General features: G+C 36.9%; 1 protein-coding gene across 12 annotated transcripts in view; it reads right to left on the bottom strand.

Annotated features, from left to right (window-relative positions):
* Positions 1-16,400, bottom strand: part of CALD1 (caldesmon 1) — a 188,511-nt gene that overhangs the window by 159,259 nt on the left and 12,852 nt on the right. For 2 of the 12 annotated variants that reach the window (XM_072777278.1, XM_072777277.1), the window contains exon 2: positions 14,854-14,898. The exons of the other annotated variants lie outside the window; for them this stretch is intronic. The gene's annotated coding sequence lies outside the window, so the exon portion shown is untranslated. The remainder of the gene's footprint in view (positions 1-14,853; positions 14,899-16,400) is intronic. 12 annotated transcript variants of the gene reach the window in all.

The following is a 16,400-nucleotide window of genomic DNA, read 5'->3' as shown; positions in this document are numbered from 1 at the left end:
CATTGACCATTCTTCTTGGCCTCCCCTGCTGGTTGTTGGTGTTCACTCTGATCTTTAAACACTGGGGGGATCCCAGATATTGTCCTGGGATTGTGTTCCTCCATCTAACTCACTGTGTGGATCTCATCTTGCCTCTTGGCACTTACTATCATGCAAATACCGATGACTCTTAAATATTTATCTTCACCTACAAACTCTTCCCTCAATCCCAGACTTGTATCAACTACTCATTTAGCAATTCCAATCATATGCATAATTTTCATGTCAAATTTAAAATGTTTAAAAGCAAACTACTGAGTTCCACCCCACAATTCCTCTTTCTATGTTTTTCTTGGTAATGGAAACTACATTCTTCCAGTTTCTAGACCAAAAACTTTGAGCTCATTTTTTATGCCTTTTTCTAGTGGTATGCTAATAAATGTGTAACAGATTCTCAGTTCTGAAGAGTGAGCAGTAGCGGAAGGCCCAACGTCTCTGTGTAAATGCTACCACCATTAACCATTTGTACCTATAAATATCACATCATTGGACATGGAGTTGGGAAGAGATGCATAGTAGTAGTGCACCATTATGTAGTATTTTCACCACACCGATACAAAGGATGTAACTTCAAGAGAATGGGTAATTGTAAAAAATGTAGTAAAATAATTAAGAAGTAATGAATTTTTAGTTTCTATTTATTTATTTTTGTTCGATCATTGGTTTGTTTTTAAGATTCCACACATAAGTGAAATCATGTAGTATTTGTCTTTCTCTGTCTGACTTATTTCACGTAGTAATACCCTTTAGGTTTATCCATGCTGTTGTTGCAAATGGCAAGATCTCATTCTTTTTTATGGCTGAGTGTTATTCCATTTTATATGTGTATATATGTGTGTGTGTATGCGTGTATGTATATACAAAATATAGTATATATCATATATGTATAAGAATATAGAAATATATATAAATATGTGATATACATATTTCTATACCAAGAAAATCTGTTGATGGATGATTGGGTTGCTTTCATATCTTACAATAGTAAATAATGCTGCAATAAACATAAGATGTATGTATCTTTTTATTTTGCATGTATCTTTTTGAATTAGTGTTTTCATTTTCTTTGGATAGATATCCAGTGGTGGAATTACTGGATCATACAGTGTGTCTAGTTCCAATTTTTAGAGGAAACTCTAAAAACTCTATACTGTTTTTCCTCACTGATTGCATCAATTTACAGTCCCACCAACAGTGCACAAGAGTTTCCTTTTCTCCACATCCTCACCAACACTTGTTATTTCTGTCTTCTTGATATTAGCCACTCTGACTTCCATTCTGTGAAGTGATATCTCATTGTGGTTTTGATTTGCATTTCCATGATGATTAGTGGTGATGACCATCTTCTCATGTGTCTGCTGGCCATCTGTATGTCTTCTAAGTTTTAGTATTTTTGCCCTTGTTTTAATATAACTCATTTAACTAGAAGTTTATATAATTATAGATATAATTTCTAGTACAGCTTATATTTAACAACTGGCTCACAAAATTCCTAAAAACTTATAGGTTCTCCAGAGGCTTCTTTCTCTTTACCTCTCCAATTCATTAACAAATCCTGATGCCCTACATTCAAAATACATATCTAAAATTTGCTTGCTTTTCACTGTCTCCATCACTGACACCCTAGTTCAAGCCAACATTATCTTACAAGTTATAGGGTAGCCCAGGTGGCTCAGCAGTTTAGCGCCGCCTTCAGCCCAGGGTGTGATCCTGGAGACCGGGGATTGAGTCCCAAATCAGGATCCCTGCATGGAGGCTGCTTCTCCCACTGCTTTTTGTCTGTTCCACGCTCTCTCTCTCTCTCTCTCTCTGTCTCTCATGAATAAATAAATAAAATCTTTAAAAAAATATTTTTTTTAAAAAACCAAGTTATATCAGCTTCCACACAGCGCCTCTGTCTTGCCCTGCCATTCTGTTCTCAACATCATAGCAAGATGTAAACTCTAAATCAGTTTGTACACTTAAAAAAAAATAAACTGAAGTATAGTTGACACACAATGTTATATCAGTTTCAAGTATACAACATAGGGATTCAACTCATACCACTCTTTCTTTTTTTTTTTTTATACCACTCTTTCGATCCCAACTTTCCAACTGCCTCCTGATTTATACAGAGTAAAATCCAAAGTTCAACACATGGCCTATGAGGCACTACCTAAAGAATGAAACAAAAGGGAGAAGGAGAAAGAAAAAGAGAAATGGAAGAGAAGAAAGGAAGAAAGAAAAAAAAGAAATGCTGTTTAGAGACAAGTGTGGGATACACAATCAATTGAATCCCAATTTTGAATTCCCCTTTTTTGCGGTCATTCTGTATAGTTCTAGCTTTGAAAGAGGTAGTTAGAAGAATGGGGAACTTCGTCTTTCTTCTTTCTTTATAGAAAATAAGGCAACTTTCCACCATACCAAGCTAGATTGCTAAAGAGATAATCATAAGAAGCAGGAGAGTAATGGTGGCATGCTGCATACCAAGAACATTGTCCTATGACATTCCCAGTAACAATTTGGCTTCAAAAAAATGGCTAATTGCAAATATTTGATAAGTGCTTAAAAGTTTTCCCCAAAGCTCCAAACCCTAGGGGAAGATAGAGCGTTCCCAGGCCAGACTAAAACCTTTTAACCTTAAGTCCCTTAAATATAAATATGTTGCCAAGATGCCGAGTGGATATTTAAATCATTCACTTCCTGTTTCAGTGCTATCTCTCTGTTTTGGAGAGGGACCAAAAATGTTTCATTCCTTTTGGCACTGCTTTCTTCATTTAAAAAGGATTTATACTTCAGGGGTTTTGACTCTAGGAAAAAAAAAAAAAAAACCCAAGCGCATATTTTGAATGTCAGAATGTGAATGCTTTGACCCTTTGAAACAAAAATGCACTACTCTGTAGCCAGTGGGGTGAGAGAACTAGTTCAGGGACACAACAGGTCCAAATGAGCTTCTAAAGTGACAAGCAAAGAGGGAAAATTGGCCCACCTGCAATGACTTGTTTAGGTAATTTTGAAAAAAGCCCATTTAAGAAGTTGGTTTTTACTAGATCACTTGTAAACAGTTTTGTTTAAATGTTTCATTTAAGATAATCTAAGTATTTCCATTACGCTCAAGCGATCAATTAAACTTCAAACGTGATGAAAACATCTCTTAGATTTCATTAAAATGAATAGGAGTCAATAGGAGGTTCCAAATGATATCTCTTAAAAGAGTTGTCTTTGAAGGTTGTGAACCAAGATGAGAGGATTGATGAGGACTGAGCAGGGTTGATTTCCTAGTGTCCTGAGTAGCAAAACAATCCATACTATCAGCCTGGGTAGTCTGAAAAAAACTCTCCAGGCAATTCTGATTATACTTGGCAACCTATCTCTGAAGTTAAGATTCCCCAGGGAGGCAGGATAATATTAGACATATTAATACGGTGTCAGCGAACATTCCTGTCTTCAATTAATTGAATTCAATTCAGCATTTGTTAACCCTCTACTTTGTGCTTGGAGCTGTGCCTGGCAATAGAACTGAGGGCAGGATATACAAAAATCAATGAAAATGATTCCTGCCTGATGGTGACAGAGAGAAGAGTAGTAAATCATGCTGGTCAGATATCACAAAAGACGTTTAAGCTATGGGAACCCAGGAGGAAAACAATTAATTGTGACTAGGACAATAAGGAGGTAGCATGACTTGAATTATAGATTGGCTTTCAATCAGTAAAGAATGAATAAAAATCACTCAAGACCAAGGAAACAGTCTTCTTAGCTGACAGCTCATATTAATAGACACGTTCTTGGACAAATTATACAATCTGGGTGGTCAGTCATTCCTGTAAGGCCCAGGAGCTGCCAGGAGGCTTGTCCCCATGCACCTAGCCACTGCGCTCTCAGCTAAAAGGGGATGGTGAAGCATTCTCAGACTAAGAATACAAAGGCTGAGGACAGAATAAAGGCCTGAACAGCTCTCACAGCAAACTTGGTGTTTTGTTGAACTGCTAACCATTTCAAAAATTGGGACACATTTGGGTGCAGGAAAAGAGAAGACCTTCTCCCACCACAAGGGGTGGGGGTGGGGCACTAATGAAGATGTCAATGGCTTGAGACTCTCAATGGCCAGTTCAATGGCTGCAGACTAGCTCTCACCTCATGGAGCCATTTCAGAGGGCACAATTTTGTCCTAGGGCACTGGGCAAGAGTCTAATGACTATTGGAAAAACAACACACATATATTCTACTGATAGTGAATTCAGAATTATATATTCTTGTAAAGAAAGCATGGTATAATTATAACCAACTGGAAAGAAGGAGACTCGATCCCTCAACAGGCATAATCTGGTAGTTCAAAGGGGAGTCAGAAACTGAGAAAATTTAGAAAACACTGATTAAGGCAGCTGAGAGTAACCCATAGAAAGATTTGTCATCTCTAACCATTCGATTTATTTCATATGGGTTAGATTTAAGTCTATTTATTAAAAATGCAGGATTTGGCCAAATTGGGTTGATTAGACAGCAATTGGCAACTAGTCATAATATGTTCACTTTTAGTTAGCATTTATGATTCTTAAGTTTATGCTACTTCTGAGAATAATATTCATCAATTTAAATACTTTTATAAAAATTCAGTATCTACTAAGTGTTTTTGTGACCTTACTATATCTGTAAGCCATCCAAGATTCCTTTTCAAAGTTTATAGTCTTTGGTTTTCTAAATATTGTCAAAAGATGGGGAAAAAAACCCTTAAACTCAAGGGTGTTCTTGTGGAATTTGGCTCCCATATCCCATTTCTGTCTGTATAGCTTAATTTTTTTCTAGCAATGAAAATATGTTCTCATCACCTCTACAATACAAAGCAAAATGTTGGCTCACAGCCTTTTGCGATTGTGAGTAAGCTGTCAAGGCATTAATATTTTAGTGGCTCCAAAGTTGATTTGAGAGAATTTTAATCTTATTTTCTTTGTTTTCTAATGTCACTACTCTAAACCTCTCTTTTCATGTTAGAGAATAAAAAATGACAGACATGGCTAAAACTGACAGTCAAAATATAGACAACTGTACCCTGCTGAATGTACATTTTGTTCTAGATGAAATGGTATTCTGGAAAAGACATGAGCTGAAAGTAACATATATCAGCTTGGCAAAAAAATTTGTGGCTACAAGAGGAGGGAACTGATATTTATTGAACCTCTTCAGGCTCCATGCTAAGTTATTTATATCATTTCATTTAGTTTTTATATCACTCCCACCCATGTCATTTTATAGATGAGGAAATGGAAGTACAGAAGGGTTCAACTTTTACCTAGGTCTTAGAGCTAGTATATACCTCTTTCTGTACTATATCAGGTCCTCTTTTGTCTGTCCATCTAATCTATCAGCCTCAGCTGCCTTGGGTACTGTGTTGAAAAAAATTCTGAAGCCATTAGAAAGAATACTATGTTTAATGAGCAATGCCACTCTATGGCCAGGAGCAAGGTTGGTAGCAGGAATATAATTTGCAGGTATAGTATTTATCCCCTATATTATACATGAAATTTCACTGGTAATTTTAGCTTGAAAGTAGGAAGCTGGGAGGAATATAAAATCCTCCTGGATTCTAGCCTTAATATTATTCTCTGAGTAAATACAGATTTTATATGAGTTAGCCTTTCCCCTGATTATACTATTTTTTTGCCATTATTTTATTTTCATCCTCAAATCTTTTTATCCCGTGGGAATGAGTCCCTCATTTATCTATATTCAAAGAGCTCAAAATTATGATCAATATTAGATTGTTGTAAATTTGTTTTTCAATATTACAGTGTAGACAATGTAATCTATACATGTGTAAATTAATCTATGCCCTAGCAACTGTTATCAGTACATGAAGGACCCCAGGTTAAGAGTACATACTCCAGAAAGCAGAATACTGGTATTCAAACATCATTATCTAAATTCATACCTGAAGTTCTATCAAGTAACATAAAGCATATAGACATAATTTTTTTACTTGGCAAATGATTAGGTGTTCAATATATGTAATTGGGTTGACTAGAATGGTTTGCATAGGCATCTCCAGCCTTGTGCATACAGGGATTAAGAATCTGACAAACCCTGCATCCAGAGGAGTGCCAGAAATCCAGAATTCTGTTCAGGTCTGTGCCCATTTAATAAAGTATTTGAGCCTGGCTAGAAGGGAAGCTGATTTTGCCATCAGAATACCATAACACTTAACCAGGGAGTGAACCTTTTGCATAAGGAGCAACTAAAAGAATATAGAAAAAGTTTCCCTAAGTGTACAGAACAGGTTTTGTAATTGCTTTTGTGCCTGCTAATAAATGTTTGCACATAAGAAAAATTCAGTCTCTGAGACTTGCTTCCACTGTAGCATACCACGTGGTATTAAGGTTATCTGGGAGGAAGCAGTGCCTACATCTAATAACTAAAGGCTATTGACATTCACCATAAAGAGCCAGACAGATCAGCTTAGATCACTTCATTGTGGGAAGTCCAGTAGAGACCCCTTCTTCCACCTATCCCCTTCCCCAGCATTCCAGAGTTATTCATTGGGAAGGAGGGAAGTTGTTTAAGAGCCACAGCCCTCCAAATCTAAGCCACTGGACTTGAGCTTCAGAGCAATGGGGTGGAGGTGGGAGCAGAGCTTTGAATCAGATATGAGATGAAATTTAAACCTTAAAATAAACATTTCCCTTCCTGATGTTTAGGAGCTGGGTAGAGATGTAATTAAGAGACCCCTGTTCTCAGTGATAAAAGGAAGTTTGACAAAGAGGAGTTAGAGTTACTGATAAATAAAAACAAAATCATTTTGTCTTAATACCCCCAACATATTGAGACTCCTCAATAAACTAGCCATGGTATCATGAAGAGAATTTTGTATGGTTGGACTAATGCTGTAAGATATATACAGTCTGAGGTCTCCAGTCTCATATTCCTCATAACCCTCAGAGAGGAGGATTTTCATTTCTCCCATTGTAGAAGAATCATTCCTATTTAAGAGGTTGGGCATGGAAAAACAGATAAGAACCAGTGGTTAGCTCTTCTGACCATCATGAGTGTTCTCTACTTGCACACAAACAGAATACTGACCTTCTGAGTGTCTTCCTCCCACCATAGCTATCATCTCAGAGAAAGACAACAAATTACCTTTCAAATATATTCAAGGCTAAATATCCACAAGAGTAATTTAAGTTTCCTCTAATAATGCAGGCTGAATGAAGAAGTAGGTGAAAATTTGAAAGTTAAAAAAAAAGGTAGCAATGGAATAGCTATCATAATATTCCAAAGCATTCAGTTTCATCTATCAGGTTAGATGCCAAATTGTGGTTTAAAAACAAACAAAACAAAAGCAAAAACAAAAACTACCAGAAAAAAAATTTCCCCTGGCCAACATCCCAAAGTTACCAATCTGTCTAGTGACTTAACCTAATTGACACATATATGCTATAAATAGGAAAGCTTTTTATGGATGAAATTGATGGCTGAGGATTGATAACAAATACACAAGCAGACTTAAGCATTATAATATTATAATGTACTCAGTTCTATAAGAGGCAAGAATTTTTAATCAATTGCTTTAGATTTTTGTTTAACATGGTAGACCAAGCAGAGCCAAGAAGTGTTCTTATTTGCTCCAAACACAAAAATGTTGCAGAAAAAAAGAAGAAAAGTATTTAGAAATACTTAGATGAGCTTGAAAGCAAGAGAGAAACATCTCCAGGTTACAGAATGTCAAGGAAATTCAAAGACAGGGAGATTAGCATGAGTTAAACATGTGGCAACATTCATTGGTAACATGGCACAAAACTATAACTGAGTTCCTACATAAGCCAAGAGCTATGTAGGTGATGTTCCACCTATGAACAGGAATAGAAATACTCTACCCATGGTAAGCTACTAATGGAGAAGCAATCTATCAGCAATGGGTAAACTCCAGGCTAAGGGGGGAAAGCTACTTTCTGTGTCAAAGAATGGGATCCACTCAGCTTTTTATTGCCTCTCTCCCATATATGACTACAAGCCAAGGATCACCAGGATTCTGAGAAAAGAAGGAAAAACAGAGACCAATAAAAACAGAAAATAGGAACACAGAGGCAACAACATATAACAAAATATAAGTGATATTTCCAAGGAAATAAGAGATAAGAGAGATCAGAGAACTATTGTATTTCTTTAAAAAGATCAGGATGTCAGAAAGGGAACATTTAAAATAACAATAACAACAAAACGGGATCCCTGGGTGGCGCAGCAGTTTGGCGCCTGCCTTTGGCCCAGGGCGCGATCCTGGAGACCCAAGATTGAATCCCACGTCGGGCTCCCGGTGCATGGAGCCTACTTCTCCCTCTGCCTGTGTCTCTGCCTCTCTCTCTCTCTCTGTGTGACTATCATAAATAAATTAAAAAAAAAAAAAACACAACAAAAGAACTCTTGGAAATTCAAATTACTGTGGTTTAAAACAATGAATATAAAGCCAAAATTAAGGAAATTTCCCATTACTAGACTAAGATATAGAAAAGTAGAAAATATTTGAGAAATATAAAATCAGAGGATCAGTTTAGGAGACCCAAGAGAGAAAGAAAACATGGGAAATGGTGAGAAGGAATTAACATCAAAATTAGATCCAACAGGCCCACTAAGTGTTCAAGAGAATGAATACAAATCCAAATGATACTAGGACATGAAAATTCAGAATATTGCAAATAAAAAAGAAGATCCTAAATACTTCCAGAGAGAAAAAGAAAAATCAGCCAAGATACAAATATTTAGGAATCAAAATGGCATCAGACTTACTAAGATCAACATTGATAACCTAGAAGATAATGCAGGCATGCTTTGAGAAGTTTTAGAGAAAACGATTTCTCAGCCTAGAATTCTATGCCCAACCAAATAATCAGTCAAGTAGAAGATAAATCAATGAGACTTAAAAAAATTGTGTCTCCTCTGCACCCGTATGCAGGAAAACTCCTAGATGCTCCTCTCCATCAAAACAGAGGAATAAAGAAAGAGGAAGAGTGGGATCTAGGAAGCAGAGGATTCAAATTTCAGCCCACATGGAAAGGAAATTCCTTTCAATCCTAGGAAGGAAATTCCTAGGATGACTGTGAAGTAAAGATTTAGAACAGCTAGCTGTGCAACAACCCTAGAAAATTCCAAGATGTTTCCAGGAAGGATATCTTTCAAGAAAAAAATAAATTGACAAACACCTGATGTGTCTGGCTGTATGGGAAAGGGCTTGATGTTTGCTTAGTGATAGAAAACCAAACTAAGCAAGTAAAAGAAATAGAATAATTATTTAATCATGATTGGGAGGACAGGAAAGGTAGAAAAATAAAATATTATATGTAATCACAGCATACTATGTGGTCAGCTAGGAGCAATATTTACACAGTCATAATAATGTTGGAAGGGTGAGAAACCATCCATTTCTGTAGTTTCTCTTCTGTTTCAAAGATCTATTTGTCTATTCTTATACCAATACTGAACTGTCTTGATTACAGTGGCTTTATTAATGTTAGACATAACTTGTTAACTTTCTACAACTGGAGATAAGGCCTTAGCACTTTTATACTGTAGATTATTTACATTTTCAAATAATATGTTCAATATGTCTTGTATAATAAATACACTACCTATAACCTAAAAATTCTGGAAAGCCAGGGAAAATAGTGTATTTATCATATTTTTAAAAAATTAATAATTGGACCCATTGGTTCATTTTTTAAAAAGATTTTATTTATTTATTCATTCATGAGAGACACACAGAGAGAGGCAGAGATATAGGCAGAGTGAGAAGCAGGCTCCCTGTGGGGAGCCCAATACCGGACTCAATCCCAGGACCCTGGGATCATGACCTGAGCCAAAGGCAGAAGCTCAACCACTGAGCCACCCAGGTGCCCCTGGACCCATTGCTTTAAATTTGCTGTCTGACACTTGAAGAAAAATATATTGAACAAATTATTTGAAAATGTAACTAACATTGTTTAAAGTTAAGTTTATCCTATGTTTTGACTTTTCAGACATCCTATATATCATTAACCATAATAAATATAATGGTTTTATTTCACAAAGCAAATGACAAAAATCTTTCTGCATTATATTTAGAAATTTATACACATAATATTTATGAAAGGCCCACTTTAAAATAATTACAAAAAATATTGAAAATTAAAGGCTTAAAATTTATAAATTTTAATAAGTAGCAATAGAAAGGAAGACATAGCAATATTAATAGAAGGCAAAATAGAATTTAAGGTGATTTGATGAAATGAATACTTCAGGAAGATTAGAAAATCATGAACTTATATGTATCAAACAATATAGTCTTGAAACATATAACTAATTTTAACAGTAATAATGACTAACTTTATAAGGAGAAATGGACAGATTCACAATTTTCCAGGAGATACTGACATACTGGAACATAATGATTAAGAAATTTCTAAAAATGAGTAAGAATATAAGAGATTTGAACAAGACAATTAAACTAAATCAAAAGAGCCTTAAGCAAATGAAAATGGTTGAAGTGTTCATTTTTGTTTTATTGCATGATCTAGCATAAAAGCACCCAGTCTTTTTAAAAAGTCAAAACAGTGTGTTACACTAGTCACACTAAGTTAATTAACCAACAACATTTTGACTCTGTCTAGAATTTTTTAAATTCTCTTTTTGTGTTTGTCAAAATGATCTGCATTTTACCAAATTAATCTCTTTTTATGGCCCTGACTTTCTGCACCATTTTATTTATTTATTTTTTTTAAAGATTTTATTTATTTATTCATGAGAGATACACAGAAAGAGAGGCAGAGACACAGGCAGAGGGAGAAGCAGGCTCCATGCAGGGAGTCTGATGTGGTACTCAGTTCTGGGACCCCGGGATCACGCTCTGAGCCACAGGCTCAACCACTGAGCCACCCAAGGCATCCCTTTACCTTTTCAATAGGGTGTTTGCCTCTTTAGTTTACCTAATTCCACTCATTTTCATAATTTTTCTCATATTCTGCTTTTTCCCCCAATATTGCAGTTATTTGCATCCTACTTGCCCTTTCCTATAAGATATTGAGAGATTTTATAAATATTTATGAACCATTCCTTGTTTTTCTTGATGAAGAAGAACAGGCAAACACCATTTCCATCAAATCACCAGCTATTCCCTCTGTGTGCAAACTGGAACCACTTTGTCTGATCCTTGTGACAGTATTTGCTACCAAGTCTTTTATAAATACTAAATGGTGCATTTTTTCACGTTATTTCCCAAGTGAAGTAGGTTCTCTTTATATACCAGAAGGCCAATCCAAATGACACATGTTTGCTTTATCAACCTCTATAAAAGTCTAGTGGTAATTTATATTGATTACATAATAAGAAACTCCATCCCTGGTACAACATGTTCTTTCAGCTGCAGAGCCACACCTGTAGAAATGCTAACTCACATCTGGTTCCATAAATCTGTTCTTTCTGATCCTCTGGAGAGATATTTTTATGTAAACTATATAGCTACATGTGGAACAGGAGACACCAAAGCAGATGGCTAAATCTAGTAACCATTTCCACCCCAAGCCTTCAGCTCTTACTCTCTTCTGTGACTTTGATATGTTCCAGAGACTTGATCCAATCATTCATTTTATGAAAGGTGTCTGTTACCAGCTTCATTTATACTTAAATAATAAACTCAAAGTGCTGATATTGTTGCTTCTGGGAGGTGTTAAAGACTACCTTTGAGTCAAAAATATTAGTTTCACTCATTGATAAATGGATTCTTCCAGTTATTCTTTATATGGAGATACTAAGAAAGATACCAATAGTTCCTCATCATTATATATTTTAATCTTTATTGATTCCATTGTATGTGTTGTATCTCTATACAAAACAACTTTAAAAACAAACCAACTACAATGAATCAAAAAAATTAGTTACCTTGAAGGCAACTCATCTGTAATTACTATTTGAACTAAATTTAGCTCCTCCCCTCCAAAAAGTGATTTGCCCCTAAAGGAAGCAACCCTGACTGAAAGGACAATGACGACTCCGATGAGGGAAAGTTATAAAGTCACAAATCCAAACAACAATAGAACTAGAAGAGACCATATTTAGTTCAACCCATTCACTATAAGAAGTGATGTCCCAGAGGATTGAGTCACCTGCCTTTGACTTCTGCTCAAAGGCAGAAACTGAATTAAACGGATTATTTCAGCTATTATCTGCTGCTAACTGAAAGAAAGTTTTATATTGGAGGCTATTATATATTGAGATGATTTCTATAAAGCAAGCCCCTCCATAATTTATATTTTAGTAATAGATGTTTTTCATAAGCTGTGTGATTTTTTTTTAAGTTGCCAAGATCTATAGATTTCAAGATTTTGGGGGAACACGGATCAGGTCCTTTTTTCCCTTCATTAGTGTCAAAGCTCTTAGAAGTAACTGGAATGATACAACTTAAGAGCAGAGTTTCAGCTGTTCAACAACTAGGCAAACTCTGTCACACTAATGTGTCAGTCTAAAACTAAAATGGCAGTGGTAGGTGCTGCTAGATACTGCCATATGTTTGGGATGGCCAGCCTCAAAAACAGCAGCAATAGGGTTCCAGTATCTGGCATCAGTGAGGAACAGGTTAAGGAATCGGCTAATGGTCTCAAGGGCGACCAACCAGAGAAGAGAGGTAGCCCCAGGTATTCAGGTGGAAAGTCCTCAGGATATTGCTGGTTAGCATATGTTTGAGAAAAGAGCTTGCTTATGCAGTTCTCACTCAAGGAGTACAAGTTCCATCAATATCTCCATAAAGTACATGTTAAATTTTTACCATGTTAAACATTATTCTGCTTTAAGGGACTTAAAAAATATGAAGGACATTAGGCAAAGCTTAAGACGATCCAAGTAAAGTGTGAAGTTGTATTAATGATGCCATCTATGCCGTTTCATTAGTGTGACAAATGTGCTCAGTAACATTAACACAGGAAACTGTGAGGGCATACCAGACTCTAACATTCATGCAAATCTTTTGCGAATCCAAAAACTATTCCAAAATAAAATTTTATGTTAAAAATAATAAAAATATACAATTTGACCTGCCCATAGGATTGCTTGTGCAAGCTTGGCCCCAAACACATTTGCTAGGATCAAACGTGCTTTTCTTCCACTCTTCTTCTTAGTTTCCTAGAGCATTTTTAAACTTTAATATATAGGGCTATAGATATTATAATCATCGACATTACAAGGCATAGCACTTTCACATAAATGATCTCATGTGTTAGAAATGTAAATGCTGATGAAAGGCAATTTTAGTAAATCTGAGAGTGACAAGATCCTTTGGTTTCAGATAAAGCTTATAAAAAACTTCTCTGACTGCGCTGAAGAAAAAAAAGCTCAATTTGGATGGTAATCTGTCTTAATGATCCCTTTTCACTATTGCCTTGGAGTTTCAGATGGTCTCAAACAAGATAATTGTCAATATTGCTTTCAAAGGCAAGGATGGAAAGGAATATGCTTGCCCCAGGAGCTTAAAAAAAGGGGGTGGGGGGGACGAAAGGCTGAAACTGGTGATTGGGCAGCCCCAGAAAGAGTCACCCGAAGCTGTCATGCTTGGGGTAGTTTTGGAAATCTCAAATTCTAAACTTTGAATCTAGAGAGTTTCCTATATGAATATATGACTTATAGCTTCAAAAAAAATCTAACTAGCAACAGTCTTCATATTTCAAAGGAAAAAGAAAACCATGTCTTGAAGATCTTTTGCCACCTAAAAGAGAAAAGGGGAAAGGCCATTGTCGAGGCCCAAGGAGTCTGATTTGAAGTCACATGGACTATCAGCTGTGGACTTGAGCCAGGAACTGGGGCCACTTTTCTACCAGACCACCACCTGGAATCTGAGGCCCCTGCAAAATGTAAGAGCCAAAATTAAAAAACTTAAACCTCACTGCAAGTACTCTCAGGAAAAAGAACAAGCAAGCTAGAAACTATTCCCAACAGAAAGAGTAATTGTTTTATTTCAACAGCATATCTAAGAACAGAAATATGGAAAAGCATGAAAATTAAAAAAAAAATCTTAACTCCCATACTTCTCATTTCCTCAAACACAGGTAGGTTAGCAGTCCCAGGTTGACAGATATAATCACTCTGTCCAGTTTTACAGCATCAGAGAGCTTCTTGGGTATATATTTCCATTCCACCATTACTGTAAACTGTAGAATGTGGCTGAAATATTCTGATTTTTCCTTTTCTTATCATCAATCTTTTTAAAAAGATACATCTAAGCAACAGAGACATGAGGGCATCATGGCTAAAGCATATGGCTGCCAACAGTATAGAACACTTCCAAATCTGTACAGTTCAATGGGAGCAGAAACAAAAAATAGAAGGAGGAGGAGGAGGAAAAAGGAAAGGAGGAGAAGGAAGGGGAAGAAGAAAAGAGAAGGACGATGGGGAGAGCAAAGGGAAGGTGGTCAGAAGAAAGGAAGGAGAAAACTTTAAAAAACCCTTATTCCCTTCCACAAAGTATCTTCTTGTTTTTTCCTTCATTCATTAATTTGTGAGAGAAAGAAAATTATGGCCAAAACCCTAAAATAAGTAAGCAAATAGATAAAAAGGAAAATAGCTTTATCCAGTTGACATAGTGCTCTAACTGGCAAGTTTTTCAGATAGCTATGGGTTGGTTTGTGAAAGGAGAATGTCTGCCTTTCTCATTTGAGAGTTGAGAAGGAGGTTCAGGCTTTCCTGGCATGGCCTGAATTGATAATGGAAGTGATTTTTCAGAATGAACCCTAAGTTGCACATGACTGAATCATAAAAAGAACTACACTTGAAAGGGACTTAAGCCAATATTTATTCTATCTTGTTGCCCTGAAGTTTATTTCTACTTACATTAAACCGGTAACAGCACTGCCAGGCTTTTTGGTACATCATTGCCTTTGAAGAGAAAACAACCCAGATTACCGAAGCCATAATGAAGGCAATGCACAGTTAGTTTGGATTCTTATTTTCTCTTCATGTTTCAGGCCATATATTTTCAACTCTGCACACAGGTACACACATCAGAAACACATCCTGTAACATCCCAGACATGTACACAGCATGTGTCTACATGACAGTGCTAGACACAGCTGTTTACACAATGTAGAGATTGTTCTAGTCTCTGGGCAAAGGTGCTGAAGTGGTGGACAGTCCCATAAGGGTTCATCTGAGACCCAAGGCAGCTTGCAACATTTGATGGTGGTGGTGGTTTTGTGTATCTGCGTGTTCAGACATGCAAGAAATCTGTCCTGCATGTTTAATGGCAGACAAAGTGGCCTCCCTGAGATGCAGTCAAGATTGTAACAAAACAAAAGGGAGATAAGAGGCCCCGAGGGACAAGAAGTGAGGAGTAGATAAGGGAAAACAACACCAGACATTGAGTTTCTTGGGGTGGAAATTAAAAAAAAAAAAAAAAAACCAACAACAGAATGCAAATTTTTTTGTTTTTAAGGTACAGAAACAGAAGGAGTGGTTGCTAGGTGAAGTGAGGTCTATGGATACAGAAAAATGCACGATGGCTAGGATAACTGTCCAACCCGGCTTGCCTGGGACAGCCACCATTTAAGACTGTTATTTTAGGGAAATTATTAATAGCTCCTCCTTTCCCTCTCCCAAGTGTCCCTGTTTGGATAATAAATGGCCTAGTCACCTTCTTATCCACCACCTCTGGCCTAAGGCAGGACATAGCCATAAATAAGACTAGAACTAGGAAATGGAACCACAGAAAGCTTGAAAGGAGGAGTTATGGGAAACAATGGCTAAATAAGAAAGGGATTGGGAGACAAGGTATGATGTGTGTGGGCATTTTGTTTAAGTTATTTATTTATTTACTTATTCATGGGAGACACAAAGAGAAAGAGGCAGAGACATAGGCAGAGGGAGAAGCAGACTCCTTTCAGGGAGCCCGATGCGGGACCCAATCCCGGAACCCCGGGATCATGACCTGAGCCAAAGGCAGATGCTTAACCACTGAGCCACCCAGGTTTCCCACATGTGGGCAATTTGTAATCAACACAGATAAACCTAGGAAGAGCATTGGGAGGAAGGGTGTATAAAAACTTAAGGATGAATTCAGAAGAAATAGAAGACAAAAGACGAATGATTCAGAGCACAAATATGCACAGGCTTCTAGTATTTTCCCCTGAATGTGGGGATTCGTAGTTATAGTCAGCACATATAAAAATGGCTGAAAACAGCCATCCCTGCTTTCTGCCCTGAAGTGGCCCACACGATGTCCTCTCAGCTGCTGCTTACATCCTCCTAGGGCTCTGCTTCTCAGACTCACAGGCTGCCTCCTCCAAGCCTTCTCATCAAGCCCTCTCCCCAACTTTTGATGGCTGCCTACCAGAGAGTCTGCTACTGTGGTTTCACAGGTGTCCACAGATAGGCCACAGTCT

Source organism: Canis lupus, chromosome 15 (assembly GCF_048164855.1).
Source record: "Canis lupus baileyi chromosome 15, mCanLup2.hap1, whole genome shotgun sequence".
Classification (NCBI taxonomy): Eukaryota; Metazoa; Chordata; class Mammalia; order Carnivora; family Canidae; genus Canis; species Canis lupus.
The sequence above is the reverse complement of the archived record's forward strand: the minus strand, read 5'-3'. Positions and strand labels throughout refer to the sequence as shown.